At 37.6% G+C, this 14,438-nt stretch overlaps 1 protein-coding gene across 12 annotated transcripts in view; it reads left to right on the top strand.

The window, feature by feature from the left end:
- The window catches only part of mamo (maternal gene required for meiosis), a 530,597-nt gene that overhangs the window by 130,532 nt on the left and 385,627 nt on the right, over positions 1-14,438 (top strand). For 2 of the 12 annotated variants that reach the window (XM_065229293.1, XM_065229294.1), the window contains one exon: positions 118-196. The exons of the other annotated variants lie outside the window; for them this stretch is intronic. The gene's annotated coding sequence lies outside the window, so the exon portion shown is untranslated. The remainder of the gene's footprint in view (positions 1-117; positions 197-14,438) is intronic. 12 annotated transcript variants of the gene reach the window in all.

Consider the following 14,438-nt stretch of genomic DNA (forward strand, 5'->3'; position numbering starts at 1 on the left):
CTCCAAAAATGCAACTTCGGTGCGTTGTTCACCGCTCTTCTTCTTATTTTTATTTTATTTTGGTCAACTGATGATTTGCTAATATAATAATATTTCATTTTCTATCGCCGGTTTCAGGTGAGGACGCCTAATGACCGATAAGGGAGCCAACCACCACCACTACCCGTATTGCACAAGAAACGCTGCCCGATTAAAGGTAAAACCGATGCAATTTTTCAAACCCTCTCGAATGCCGTGAACTGACAGCATTTCGCTTCTGTCAGCCGCTATATGGTAAGGAACGGGAACACCCTTCCAAGCTTATCATTAGTCACCGCTGGCCGCGCTCTAATGACACTTTTTGCGCCGAGACCCGAATGAAAATAAGCTCGGCATGAACAAATACCGCGAAAAAAACGATTTTATTTTAGCCTTACGAATTCCAGGAAACTTTGCATAACTATTCGCTAGGAGGAATGAGATAAGTTTGTGCTAGAATTCAGCCATTTTGCCTCTCGCTAAATTTTTTAAAATGGCGTATTCGATACTTTCAATAAACCATAGCACGAAAACGGCTCATCTAATCGAAATGCCGTCTCATACAAAGTTGTAGGAAACTGGATTGTTTTTTTGTCAGAAAAAAATAACACACTAAAAAAAAAAAATATCACAAATTTTCGAGAAAAGAGTGAACTATTAAAAACCACAATTAAAAGACAATTTTTTTGATTTTTAAACTTATGTTCATTTGAAAGCTTATCAAAAATGATAACTTTTCCAAAATAGACCCTTCAAAATTTGATAAATTTGAAGCAGCTTGTGTCCCTGATATACATGATCGGGGAGAAATTTAAAAAAAAAGTTAAGTACTATTAAAAAGTGAATCCGATTGAGGTAAACCACTAACGGTTCAAAACCTTATTGGCGAGCATAAGTTGACGCTACTTAGTGGCGAGAGATGGACATTTTGATATGACGATGCTTTCACAATTCTTTCACGGTGAAACACGGGAGAGAATTTTTGAATTGCCTTACCACACGCGACTCTTTTTTAACGCCGTTCCAACTTATTTTTTTTTTTCCTGATAGCTACACTAGTAGAAATCCATTCATATCTAATAGAAAGCTTCTGTAAAATAATATTTTTTGGCAATACATAATATTCATTTGGCAATACATAACCAGATATCATGGACCAAAACACATAAAGATTATATGTCACTAGCTGAGTGTGCCCGGCCTTGCTCGGGATTCAATATTAGCTTGAGTTTATGCGCCAATTAAAAAAAAAGCATGCTATATTGTACGTAACCCCCCTCCCCCTCTTATCTAAGGGGCTACCCCCTATGAACTCCACATGCCAAATTTGGTTCCATTTGCTCGATTAGTTCTCGAGTTATGCAGAAATATCTGTTTCATTTGTATGGACCCCCCCCCCCCCCGTATGGAGAGGAGGGGTCTCGAACTATCATAAGAGCCTTTCCCTGCCCCAAAAACCCCTTCACACAAATTTTCACGCCGATCGGTTCCGAAATCCATGAAAGTGGAAAATTCAGTAGTTTCCGAGTATATAGGGGTCAGACAGACAGACAGACAGAAATTCATTTTTATGTAGGGTAACTTACGGCTTCGGCAATACCTTATTCTATTATCGTCAGGGGGTAAACAGCATCCTTGAGAGCTCAGTTTTGGCATGTGGATACATTGTGTTTCAGAACATCTACTGGCCAAATTTGAGTGCTCTAGGACTTTGTTTACCCCCTGACGATAATAGGTTAAGGTATTGCCGAAGCCGACATTTCCCCTATATAGATATAAACAGTAAGTGTTATCACATATACATACACTACCTGCCAAAAATATAGACGCATTTGAATATTACATCGCCTTGAAAAGTTTAGCATCACTCAAAGAACATGTGTCAAAGTGTTTGGGATTACTTCAGAAAGCACTGACTCACTTCAAACATTTTTTGAAACTCTTCCGAATAAGTATTTAACCACTTTAGAAAAGATTGGAAACACATCAAAATAGCTCGAAATAACTTCGGCAAGTACTGTATCACATGAGAATACTTCGGAAGCACTTCGAAAAGTACTGAATCGTTTCATTGCAGTTCGAAATCACTTCGGAAAGTACTGAATCACTTAAGATAGTAATTGAATCACATCGGAAAGTAGTTAGTCACTTCGAAAAGGACTTAATCGCTCAATACAAGTTCGGAATCACTTCATAAAGTACTGACTCATTTCAGAGAGCACTGAATACCTTATGAGAAGCTCGAAATCACTTCAGGAAGTATTGAATCACTTCAAAGAACTGATTCCGTGATTTTCTTAAGTGTTCGAAGAGATTTCGAACTTTTTTTAAATGATTCTGTGCTCCCCATAGTGATGCCGATTTTTCTGAAGGGATTGCAAACTTTTCTGAAGTGATTCAGCTGAAGATTCAGCACTTTCTGAAATGATTTGAATCTTTCCTAGAGTGATTCAGTTCTTTCCAAAATGATTCAAAACTTGCGGAAGTGATTACAAACTTTCTGAAATAATTCAGCACCTTCCGAAGTGATTCCAAACTTTTCTTAAGTGACTTTGAATTTTTTTGAAGTGATTCAGTACTTTCTGTAAAGATTCAGTACTTCCGAAGTGGTCATGAGCGATCAATCATCGATTATCAAAGTGATTCCGTTCTTGTGGAAAAGATTACAAGTGTTTCTGGAATGATTCAGTACTTTCCAAAGTGAATCCGAAATGTTCTGAAGCGAATTTCTCCAAATTTCGAGTTTTCTGAAGTGATTCAGTTCTTTCCAAAGGGATTCAGTTCTTGCGGAAATGATTACAAACTTTCTGGAATAATTCAATAGTTTTCGAAGTGATTCCAACCTTTACTGAAGTGACATCGAATTCAGTGATTCAGTACTTTCTGAAATGATTCAGTACTTCCAAAGTGGTCATGAACGATCAATCATCGATTATCAAAGTGATTTCGTTCTTGCGGAAATGATTACAAAATTCTGGGATAATTCAGTAGTTTCCAAAGTGAATCAGAAATTTTCTGAAGTGATTCAATACTATCCGAATAGATTCCTAGCTTTTTTGTAGCGATTCAGTTGAGGATTCAGCACTTTCTGAAATGATTTTAATCTTTCCTAGAGTGATTCAGTTCTTTCCAAAGTGATTCAGTACTTGCGGAAGTGATTACAAACTTTCTGGAATAATTCAGTACTTTCCGGAGTGATTCCAAACGTTTCTGAAGTGACTTTAAATTTCCTGAAGTGTTTCAATACTATCCGAAGAGATTCAGCACTTGCGGAGGTGATTACAAAATGTTTTTTGAAGTGATTCATTTCTTGAGGAAGTGATTGCAAACTTGAGAGAATTGATACAGCACTCTCCGAAGTTTTGTGAAGTGATTCTTTTTCTTTCGAAATTATTCAGTTCTTACGGTAGTGATTATAAAATTTCTCGAAAGTTTAAGTATTTTCCAAAGAGATTCAGGAATTTTATAAAGTGAAAACTATCCGCAGAATTTTCGAGCTTTTCTGAAGTGATTCAGTACTTTCAGAAGTGATTTCAAACTTTTCAATGGTTATTCAGTTCTTTCCGTAGTGATTCAGTACTTTTTGGAGTGATTCCAAAGTTTTCTAAGGTGATTCAGTACTTTCTGAAGTGATTCAGTACTTTCTGAAATGATTCAGTACTTTCCGAAGCGATTATAAGCTTTCTGAAGCGATTATAAGCTTTCTGAAACAATTAAGTACTTCCGAAATGATTCCGAACATTCCTAAAGTGATTCAGTATTTTTCGACTTGATTCAATCATTATCAAAGTGATTCCGTTCTTGCTTTCTGCGATGATTCAGTACTTTCCAAAGTGAATCCGGAATGTTCTGAAGCGATTAAATACTTTCCGAATTCTGAGCTTTTCTTAAGTGATTCAGTTAAGGATTCAACACTTTCTGAAATGATTTAAATCTTTCCTAGAGTGATTCAGTTCTTTCCTAAGTGATTCAATACTTGTGGAAGTGATTACAAACTTTCTGGAATAATTCAGCACTTTCCGGAGTGATTCCAAACTTCTCAAAGGTTATTCAGTTCTCTCCGTAGTAATTCAGTACTTTTTGGAGTGATTCCAAAGTTTCCTAAGATGATTCAGTACTTTCTGAAGTGATTCAGTACTTTCTGAAATGATTCAGTGCTTTCCGAAGCGATTATAAGCTTTCTGAAACAATTAAGTACTTCCGAAATGATTCTGAACATTCCTAAAGTGATTCAGTATTTTTCGACGTGATTCAATTACTATCAAAGTGATTCCGTTCTTGCTTTCTGCGATGATTCAGTACTTTCCAAAGTGAATCCGAAATGTTCTGAAGCGATTCAATACTATCCGAATTCCGAGTTTTTCTGAAATGATTCAGTTGAGGATTTAGCACTTTCTGATATGATTTAAATATTTCCTAGAGTGATTCAGTTCTTTCCAAAGTGATTTAGTACCTGCTGAAATCATTGCAAGGTTTCTGGGATGATTCAGTACTTTCCAAAAGGAATCCGAAATGTTCTGAAGTGATTCAATACTATCCGAATTCCGAGCTTTTCTGAAATGATTCAGTTGAGGATTTAGCACTTTCTGAAATGATTTAAATCTTTTCTAGAGTGATTCAGTCCTTTCCAAAGTGATTTAGTACTTGCGGAAGTAATTACAAACTTTCTGGAAAAATTCAGCCCTTTCCGGAGTGATTCCAAACTTTTCTGAGGTGGCTTTGAATTTTTTGAAGTGATTCAGTACTTTCTGAAGCGATTCAGTTCTTTCGAAGTGGTCATGAGCGATAAATCATCGATTATCAAAGTGATTCCGTTTTTGCGGAAATCTCTACAAGCTTTCTGGGATCATTGAGTACTTTCCAAAGTGGAACCGAAATTTTCTGAAGCGATTCAATACTATCCGAATTCCGAGCGTTTTTGGAGTGATTCAGTTGAGGATTCAACACAAATGAGTTAAATCTTTCCTAGAGTGATTCAGTTCTTTCCAAAGTGGTTCAGTACTTACGGAAGTGATTACAAATTTTCTGGAATAATTCAGTACTTTCTAAAGTGATTCAGTACTTTTTGAAATTATTCAGTACTTTCCGAAGTGGTTATACACTTTCTGAAGCGATTTAGGAATTCCGAAGTGAGTCCAAACATTCCTGAATTGATTCAGTATTTTCCGAAGTGATTCAATTATTATCAAAGTGATTCCGTTCTTGCGGAAATGTTCTGAAGCGATTCAATACTATCCGATTGCCGAGCTTTTCTGTAGTGATTCAGTTGAGGATTCAGCACATTCTGAAATGATGTAAATATTACCTAGAGTGATTCAGTTCTTTCCAAAGTGATTCAGTACTTGCGGAAGTGATTACAAACTTTCTGGAATAATTCAATAGTTTCCGGAGTGATTCCAAACTTTTCTGAAGTGACATTGAATTCAGTGATTCAGTACTTTCTGAAATGATTCAGTACTTCTGAAGTGGTCATGAGCGATCAATCATCGATTATCAAAGTGATTCCGTTCTTGCAGAAATGATTACAAGTTTTCAGGGATGATTCAGTACTTTCCAAAGTGAATCCGAAATTTTCTGAAGTTATTCAAATGATCCGAATTCCGAGCTTTTCTAAAGCGATTCAGTTGAGGATTAAGCACTTTCTGAAATGACTTAAATCTTTCCTAGAGTGATTCAGTTCTTTCCAAAGGGATCCAAGTGATTACAAAATATTTGTTGAAGGGGTTCCAAACTTTTCTGAAGTGATTCAGTTATTATAAAGTGATTCAGTTCTTGAGGAAGTGATTGCAACCTTGAGAGAATTAATACAGTACTTTCCAAAGTTTTGTGAAGGTCTTTTCGAAATTATTCAGTTATTACGGAAGCGAGTACAAAATTTCTGAAAGGATTAAGTATTTTCCAAAGAGATTCAGGAATTTTATAAAGTGATTCAAAACTATTCGAACAATTTCCGAGCTTTTCTGAAGTGATTCAGTACTTACAGAAGTGATTTCAAACTTTTCAAAAGTTATTCAGTTCTTTCCTAAGTGATTCAGTACTTTTCGGAGTGATTCCAAACTTTCCTTTTAAGGTGACTCAGTTCTTTCTGAAGTGATTCAGTACTTTCTGAGGGGCGACCCCGGCGTATTGATTAGCATCCGTAAGGTGATTCAGTACTTTATGAAGTGATTCAGTACTTTCTGAAATGATTTAGTACTTTCCGAAGTGATTATAAGCTTTCTGAAGCGTACTTTCGAAATTAGTCCGAACATTTTTCGACGTGATTCAATTATTATCAAAGTGATTTCTGGGATCATTCAGTACTTTCCAAAAATAATCCGAAATTTTCTGAAGCGATTCAATACTATCCGAATTCCGAGTGTTTTTGGAGTTATCAGTTGAGGATTCAGCACATTCTGAAATGAGTTAAATCTTTCCTAGAGTGATTCAGTTCTTTCCAAAATGTTTCAGTACTTGTGGAAGTGATTACAAATTTTCTGGAATAATTCAGTACTTTCTAAAGTGATTCAGTACTTTCTGAAATGATTCAGTACTCTCCGAAGTGATTATACACTTTCTGAAGCGATTTAGTACTTCCGAAGTGGTTTCAAACATTTCTGAAGTGATTCAGTATTTTTCGAAGTGATTCAATTATTATCAAAGTGATTCCGTTCTTGCGGAAATGATTACAAGCTTTCTGGGATGATTCAGTTCTTTCCAATAATTCAGTAGTTTCCGGAGTGATTCCAAACTTTTTTGAAGTGACTTAGAATTTTTTGAAGTGATTCCTTACTTTCCAAAGCGATTTAGAATTTTTCGGAAGTGTTTCCGATCTTTTCTGAAGTTATTGAGTACTTTGTGAAGTAACTCCTAACATTTACATAGAACATGATTCAGTACGTTCAGGAATGATTCCAGTTTGTAATAACTTAACCATTTCAGAAAAGCTTAGCAAGTGCAGAATCACTTCGAACAGTGCTGAACTTTGGAAAAGTTTTGAATCACTTTAGAAAAGCTTGAATTCAGTAGGTTGAATCGCTCAAAGATAGACTCACTTCCGAAAGTGTTAAATTTTCTGGACTGATTTAACACTTTCGGCAGTAATGTTAAACCGTGGTTACTCTCACACGAGCTCTTGGGACCGTCTGATGTAAACGTAATAACCTGGCACTGGTTGTTATTTCAAAGATTTGGGAAGCGACGATTGCCTTATTGATATGCAGACATGCTCGAGGAGTTTGGCATTCCAATTTTGCTAAAACTAGTAAAAGTTGGATTCACAATTTACCATTATATTAACCTTGCTAGTAGACACCTCTCACACCTCTCATAACACTACCTTCCTCACGCAGGCCTTCTTTCGTACATTCCTTGTTTTCCCGCGCGAGCAAGTTTAGTCATGTCAATCATTTTCTCCCACCATACGATCATGCGCCTTATGCGCGAAGAAGTAATAGTAGTTCTAGATAGAGCTGTAATTAGGGCGTAACAGATTTGTAAACAATGGCTTCTCTCGATGATTTCTCGAAAGTCATCGCCCTCGAAACGCAAATCGACATTACCATGAAGTACTCTCAAGGAATTCAAGGCACGCCTACACAAACCACCATATTCATCTCCTACTCGATGAATATGGTGGTTTGTGTAGGCGTGCCTTGAATTCCTAGAAATCACCGAAAGAAGTCATTGTTTACAAAGGCTGTTGCACCTTAATTCCAGCTCTATCTAGAGTTAAATAAATAAGTAGTTACAAGGTGTTAGCTGTTGTGGTACTTATATCCGACCGTCACAACAACGAGGTTTCCTTTTCGTAAGTAAGGTTCTTGTTCGAGAACCATATAGGATGTGCCATTTTGGCATTAATCTTCAAAGAACTTAAGTATTATCCGTCATGTCGTACTTGAGACTTCAGAAAGGTAACCGAGTGACTCGGAGAAGCAATGGTCCGCTGTCCAATTGCTTCGGCTAGCGCAGTAACAGCTTCATACCGTGGAGGGCGCCCTGGTTCTCCACAGGCTCCGTTAGCGATTAGAGTCGCCTAAACTGGGTACTACGGAGTCGATCGATTTCAATATACAAGCCAATGGAAAACTGCTCGAAATATTCTTTCAAGTTTAAAACTGTTTTGCTCTTTCTTAGTTGATTCCCGCCAAAAGCTTTGAGCCAGAAGTGTTCGAGCCCCCATGACTCCATCAAAGTTTGTTTACGTACATGGTACGGCAAAGTATGATTTACTGCAATTGAAAACTCAGCTAAGTCAGAAAAATTTTACTTTCTTCAATGAGCCTGTTGTTTTTGCCTTTGAGCTTAAAATTAAGAATGTGATGTGAAAAGTAAGGATAATTTTTATGAGATTACAATGCTTGCCGATAGATAAGAACAGTAACTGCATTTGTTGCTGCTGAATGTTTAGCTCCCAATTGACAAGCACATTCAGTGAGTCCGCATTACCAAGCCCCTAGCCCGTCATTCCTGGCACGGTAGGTTGCATGACACCGTGAATTAGGGGTCACCTGTGTGATGGACTTCTAACATTCTAAGTAGATCTTAATGACCATTACCGACACTAATTGAAAGGATGTCCGCCAAAATTGGGGAACCTCACTGTTTCGGTAGAAGTTCTGAGAATTTAATAAAAACTCAGCTCAGGTTTGTTGAAGTTCAGTATACTTCTTAAAAACTTAAGGGTTTGATTTGGTAGCTTACTGGTAGTTTTGGGAACTTTGTTTTGCCCAAATTTTTCCCGAAGATAGTCTAGTATGATAGGGGAAATGGCTCTAATGTTGGCCTATGGATCTAAGATTGGGCCCATCGCTAAAAATCTGCTATTTATCAATTTTATCTAGATGAACGCGTCATTGGGACGATACTAATGGATATTTTTGGTTGCTATTGAAAATTTAGCCGATTATAGAATTTATGTATGGGCCCAAATTAGGGACATTTAGTCCATTTCCTCTATTAGATATATAAGAAAACAAAAAGGATGATGCTTGGAAAAGAAGGAAAATAAGAATAAAGGGACTGCAGCAGTGACAAAGCGCAAAAGTTTTGCATCATACCTTATCAACAAGATAATGCGCTATTTGAAACAACGTCATTAACGTTATTTTAGGCAGATTTACACTTCCGAGCATAAGTTTAAGGACACCCCCAAAAAAACATGACAAATTTGTTATGTTCATATCTCTGTCATGTTACGTCCAATTTTCGTTCTCTTTAGATCATTTGAAAGGTATTGAATGGAACTTTCCTCGTAAGCAAATTGTTCAATATAATTTTCAAATTTTGTGTGCTAAAAGTTCACCCAAAGTTACAATACTTTTCAAAAATTACTCTGAAGAATCGTGACTGATTTTCTCATAATTGGGTTGGACAAATATTGAAATAAAAGTAGTAGTAAAACACTTATGCTATACCATCCATACCATTCAAATAATCTTTGGAGATCGAAAATTGAACGTAAAATAAGAGATCATTGAACAAAACATATTTGCATGGTTTTTTGGGGGTGTCCTCAAACTTATGATCGGTAGTGTATATTTTAAGGGTGCCACTACTTAACTAAAATTTCAGGAAAACAGTTCTGTCTTTTGAAGAATTTCCAATGTAAGCCCTCATCATTTGATGTCCAATCGAAGTGCGAACCTCAAATGACTGTACTTTTCTACTCGGGCACCCAATCCGGACCGCGGATCATGCAACCATACAGAAACAAATCATACAATTGCACACGTACTTATCCGCAGTCGTTCACTGTCGCACTTTTATTGTTATGATTATAAGATGACGACGACGACGACGATGGTAATCCACTTTTAGCGGTTCAGTTCCCTGATTTGCTTTTAGGTTGCTCACTGTGGTCCGATGACAGGGCGGTAATCAAAGGCCTCTCCCATCCAGATGGGCTACCAACCAACAGACGGGAGAAAGAGACCACGGGCACATCTTTCGGGGTGATCTGGGCTCATTGCTGGCTTGAGAGACACGGCCAAAGAAAAAGTGCTCAAAGCAGTAGTCATCATGTTTGCAAAGTAAAAAAAAAATAAAAGTAAAGGGAAACGACTAAGAAGCTCTTCTCGGCTTCTCGTCGTTATTATAACGATGCGTAGTCATAATATTTAATGAATTTCAATTTAATTGCAATAAAAATACATTATGTATGTCGGATTGCACTTGAGGTTTTTGCTTTCGTTTTTATTCGCATTTCGACGAGATGTCTTTGCCGCCTTTGAGGAGAGCGGCACGGGAAAGTACTTAGCGCCACCGACCTGGACGGGGGTCCGGGGCCCGATTGGATCGAGTTTCCTAAGCAGTGGGAAGGTCCGAGGCAATTGAGTCAATTTCAATCTTATCGCATTAGGAGATAGGGGAATTTACGTATTCTCGTCAATCTAAGCAGCGTCCGAGCTTCTATTGACATTTTATTTTTTGTTTGTTTGTTGACATTTATTTGCTGCCTGCTTCTCTATCCAATACCATCACCAGAATTGTCCAACACTGTTTGAAAACGGTTTTACAACGCTCCAAACTTCTCAGGTGAGTGTGACTATTGTCGGCAGCCTTTCCATTTGAACTGTGTGGTAACCAGCTGTTCTATTATCGGCAACTCTAGAAAACCTGGAATAACAAGATTGTTAGGTTATGGTTGTTTGGAATCTGGTTTTACTGGTAATTTGAGCTTGCTAACAATGTAGATATTTTCTTTCAATTTTGAACAGGATTCTGGGTGCCCCGGTGGGAGTAACCAATTTGAGACTTGATCGGAACCTTCAATGGTCACCCTAATGATAAAATAAAAATTCGGGGCTAATATTTTGCGATAAGGAACAAAACTACCAAGTTTAACGAAATTCTGAAAACTACTTTATTGTTTTGCTATGAAATTATGTTAGACCTTTTTAGAATGTTAGTCGTGGTGTCTGTGGTGATCTATAATCTGAGTCTTTATATATACTGCACGCATTATACTAGTGTGAGTGTCGTCACTCTCTATGGGGAGAATATAGCTACCATCCAATGGGCCACTCGTCATTCCATTGTACGGACTTCGCTACATTGGACGTACATACTCGGCATCACACGTGGCGACGAGAAAAAAAAAAAGTGGAAGTTTTGCGGATATAATTTTGTGAATTTAAATTTCAATGTTCTAAAGTGGTAATTATTTCAAGAATAGCAGGTGATTATTTCAGTGGAATATGAAATGTGTGATATAGCTTAGAAAAGTGATTCGCTTCAAATCGCAATCAAATACGCCGTAGTCCGCCATCTTGGAATCGGTCAGAAAAAAAAAATGGTGATGGAAAAAATTAATTAATGAATGTACTACGTTTATGTTAATTTTGTGATCTTTAATGCAACGGTAAAAAAAAAAATAAGTGTTTTGCATGAGGCAAAATTTATTAAATGTGAATCTGTATAAGAATGGTTCAAGGTCATCTTGCTGCTTGCGTGGAAAGAACACGCCATAATAAAATGGTGGTAAACAGTGGTGGTGTTGATAGAAGAAACTAGAGAAAGTGAGAGATAGACCCCGATACCCCAGTGTCGGAAGAAATGCAAAAGATGTACCCATACGTGTGATTAGAGAAATGTTATTCATGTGTGTTAGTGTTAATGTAGAGAAGACTACTAGCTGGAATTCTTCCATCTGGCGTTGCGTTAAAATTGGAGTAAGCCCGCAAAGGATGTCTTGACTGCAAATTTTGATGCGTTAGGAGAGGGGTAAGGTATTTTAACTGATGCTAACGGACAACTAAGGTATGTAACTTTAATTTTCTCAACGACCAGTTCTCATTACTATTCAACAGTGAAATAAAAAGAAATGATATGACTATCTCGTGTAGTCTTATTAGAATTTTATTTAATAATGTCCAATTAGAGATGGTCTTGTTCCATTCACACCATTCATGTTGAACAGCTGAGCGATGGATGTGTGAGACTTTATAATTGTCAATGATTCATTTCCATTGCCAAACGTGTGTTAGTGCTGGAATAGCTGAATAGTATTGGTTGGAATGTACTCGAATTTGTTGGTCATGCAGAAAAAAAAAGAATTACTTTGGAAATGAGCCGAATTTGAGCAGATTTTGAAAACTTGCATACACTGACTACAACAAACACCGATAAAAGAATGGTAAGCAGTGGGGAAAAAAATCATAGTTTTTCTTTCGATATCAAACACTGAATCATAGCCTTGTTTCTGTTGGAAGCTCTAGTTAGATTGTGTAGTCAACGGTTTTGGTTGATAATTTGAAAAAAATAATGCTCGAATAAACTGACTCATATGTGATGGTAGCTGCGGTTAGAGCATGGATCTGACTTGGCATGTGATTAAATTCACGAGAGTGCATCAGGCACTGTGATTAAATTCATGAGAGTGCATTAGGCACTGTGATTAAATTCACGAGAGTGCATCGGCACTGTGATTAAATTCACGAGAGTGCATCAGGCACTGTGATTAAATTCACGGAGAGCGTTATCAACGCTATGATTACATTCACTATTGAAATCGATGGTGAAATCACTGATTACAATCTGTGATAGACGTTTGCGTGATTAAGTTATTGTAGTTAATGTTGTGTTTATTGGTGATGGGTATTTTTATTGTTATGTACTGGACAAGGCCTGTGAAATTTTAAGGACTACGGTGTGTTTGAAGCAACGTGATTTGAAATAAATTTCTGAAAAAAAATTAAGTTATGAAAGAAAAAAAAAACAATCATTTTGCCAATCAATCAGTTTGTGCGACCATGTGGTCGAAGGCGGTGAACAATAAATAAATAAATAATTTTTTTGTACTAGGCCATCATGGAAAACGACGAACCGATTATTCAGACAATGTCTTTCTTCAGCCCAGCGTCATATAATTTACCACAGTTTAAGTACTCCCACTTACCGGCAACTGAAGTGAGGAGTGCTTGGACATCATGGATAAGGTGGTTTGAAAATGTCATGACGGCCACAAACATTTTGGATGGCCACAGTCGTAAGGCTCAAATGCTGGCCATGGGTGGCATTGAGCTTCAGTCAGTGTTTTATGGAATTCCTGGAGCAGACGTTGATGGCTTGGATGGAAGTGACCCGTATGTGACAGCTAAAGATAAGCTTTCAGAGCATTTCGCACCAAAGCACCATGATAGTTTTGAGCGGTTCCAATTCTGGACTATGAAACCAGAAAAGGATGAGCCCATAGAGAAGTTTCTGCTCAGAGTACAGCAAAAAGCAGAGAAATGCTCGTTTGGCAAAACGGAGCATGAATGTCGTCAAACAGCCATAATTGATAAAATTATTCAAAATGCTTCTGATGAATTGCGTCGTAAGTTGCTGGAAAAAGACAATTTAACTTTGGACGTCTGTTCAAAAATCGTCAATGCTTATCAGTCTGTCATCTACCAAGCTGATCAAATGAAACCTAAGTTCAACCATCCGGCAGAAATCAATCGTTTGTTTGTACGGAAGCCAGAAGACTCCGGGCTACCCGCATATAAAGATAGGTGTTATCGTTGTGGATGGTTCAGGCATGTGACACCAAAGAAGTGTCCTGCCATTGACAGGAAGTGTCATCGATGTGGAAATGTAGGTCACTTTCAATCGATGTGCAAACAGAATGCGAGGAATGTAAGAATACTATTCAGTTTTGTAGAGTTAGATCCTAATGATTTATTGTAATTTCCTTAAATATTTTATATTGTATAGTCATCAGAGACACATAAGCGAAGATTTTCGCCCATGCATTCTGGGCAGGCGGCTCAGAGCAAACGATTTAAGAGCGTTATGAATGTAGAGCTGGCAGATGAAACAGGTGAACCAGAAGAATTTTCCGTTTACAAAATTGACAACGAAAATGATGAACTCCTGAAATGTCGCGTCGGAGGAGTCAGCATAGAAATGCTTATTGATTCTGGATCTACGTTCAATTTGATAGACGACAGAACATGGGAGCTCATGAAGCTAAGTAAGGCTAACTATTATTCTGAAAGGTTTGATAGTTCCAAAAAGTTCTTGGCCTATGGCAGAGTACCTTTGGACCTGTTAACTGTCTTTGATGCAGTTATCGAAGTACGTGATGGAAATAAAACCATTTCCACCAATACAACCTTCTATGTGATTCAGGGAGGCCAACAAGCGTTGCTGGGTAAGATAACAGCTCGAGAACTTGGTCTTTTGCGTGTTGGTCTACCTAGTTCCTTTAAAGATGACGTTAACCAAGTAAAACCGGTAGAATTATTCCCTAAAATCAGAGATTTTCAACTAATCCTGCCTATTAATCGACATGTGACACCAGTTATTCAGCCTCTAAGACGTTGTCCAATTCCCCTACTGGACCAAGTAAAAAGCAAACTGGATGAACTACTAGCGATGGGTATAATCGAACGTGTAACGAAACCGTCATCTTGGGTGTCACCACTGGTTCCCATTCTCAAAGACAATGGGGA

The sequence above is a fragment of the Ochlerotatus camptorhynchus genome, unplaced genomic scaffold (assembly GCF_037179485.1).
Source record: "Ochlerotatus camptorhynchus isolate MF236.1 unplaced genomic scaffold, CSIRO-AGI_Acam_v1.1 ptg000313l, whole genome shotgun sequence".
Taxonomy (NCBI): domain Eukaryota; kingdom Metazoa; phylum Arthropoda; class Insecta; order Diptera; family Culicidae; genus Ochlerotatus; species Ochlerotatus camptorhynchus.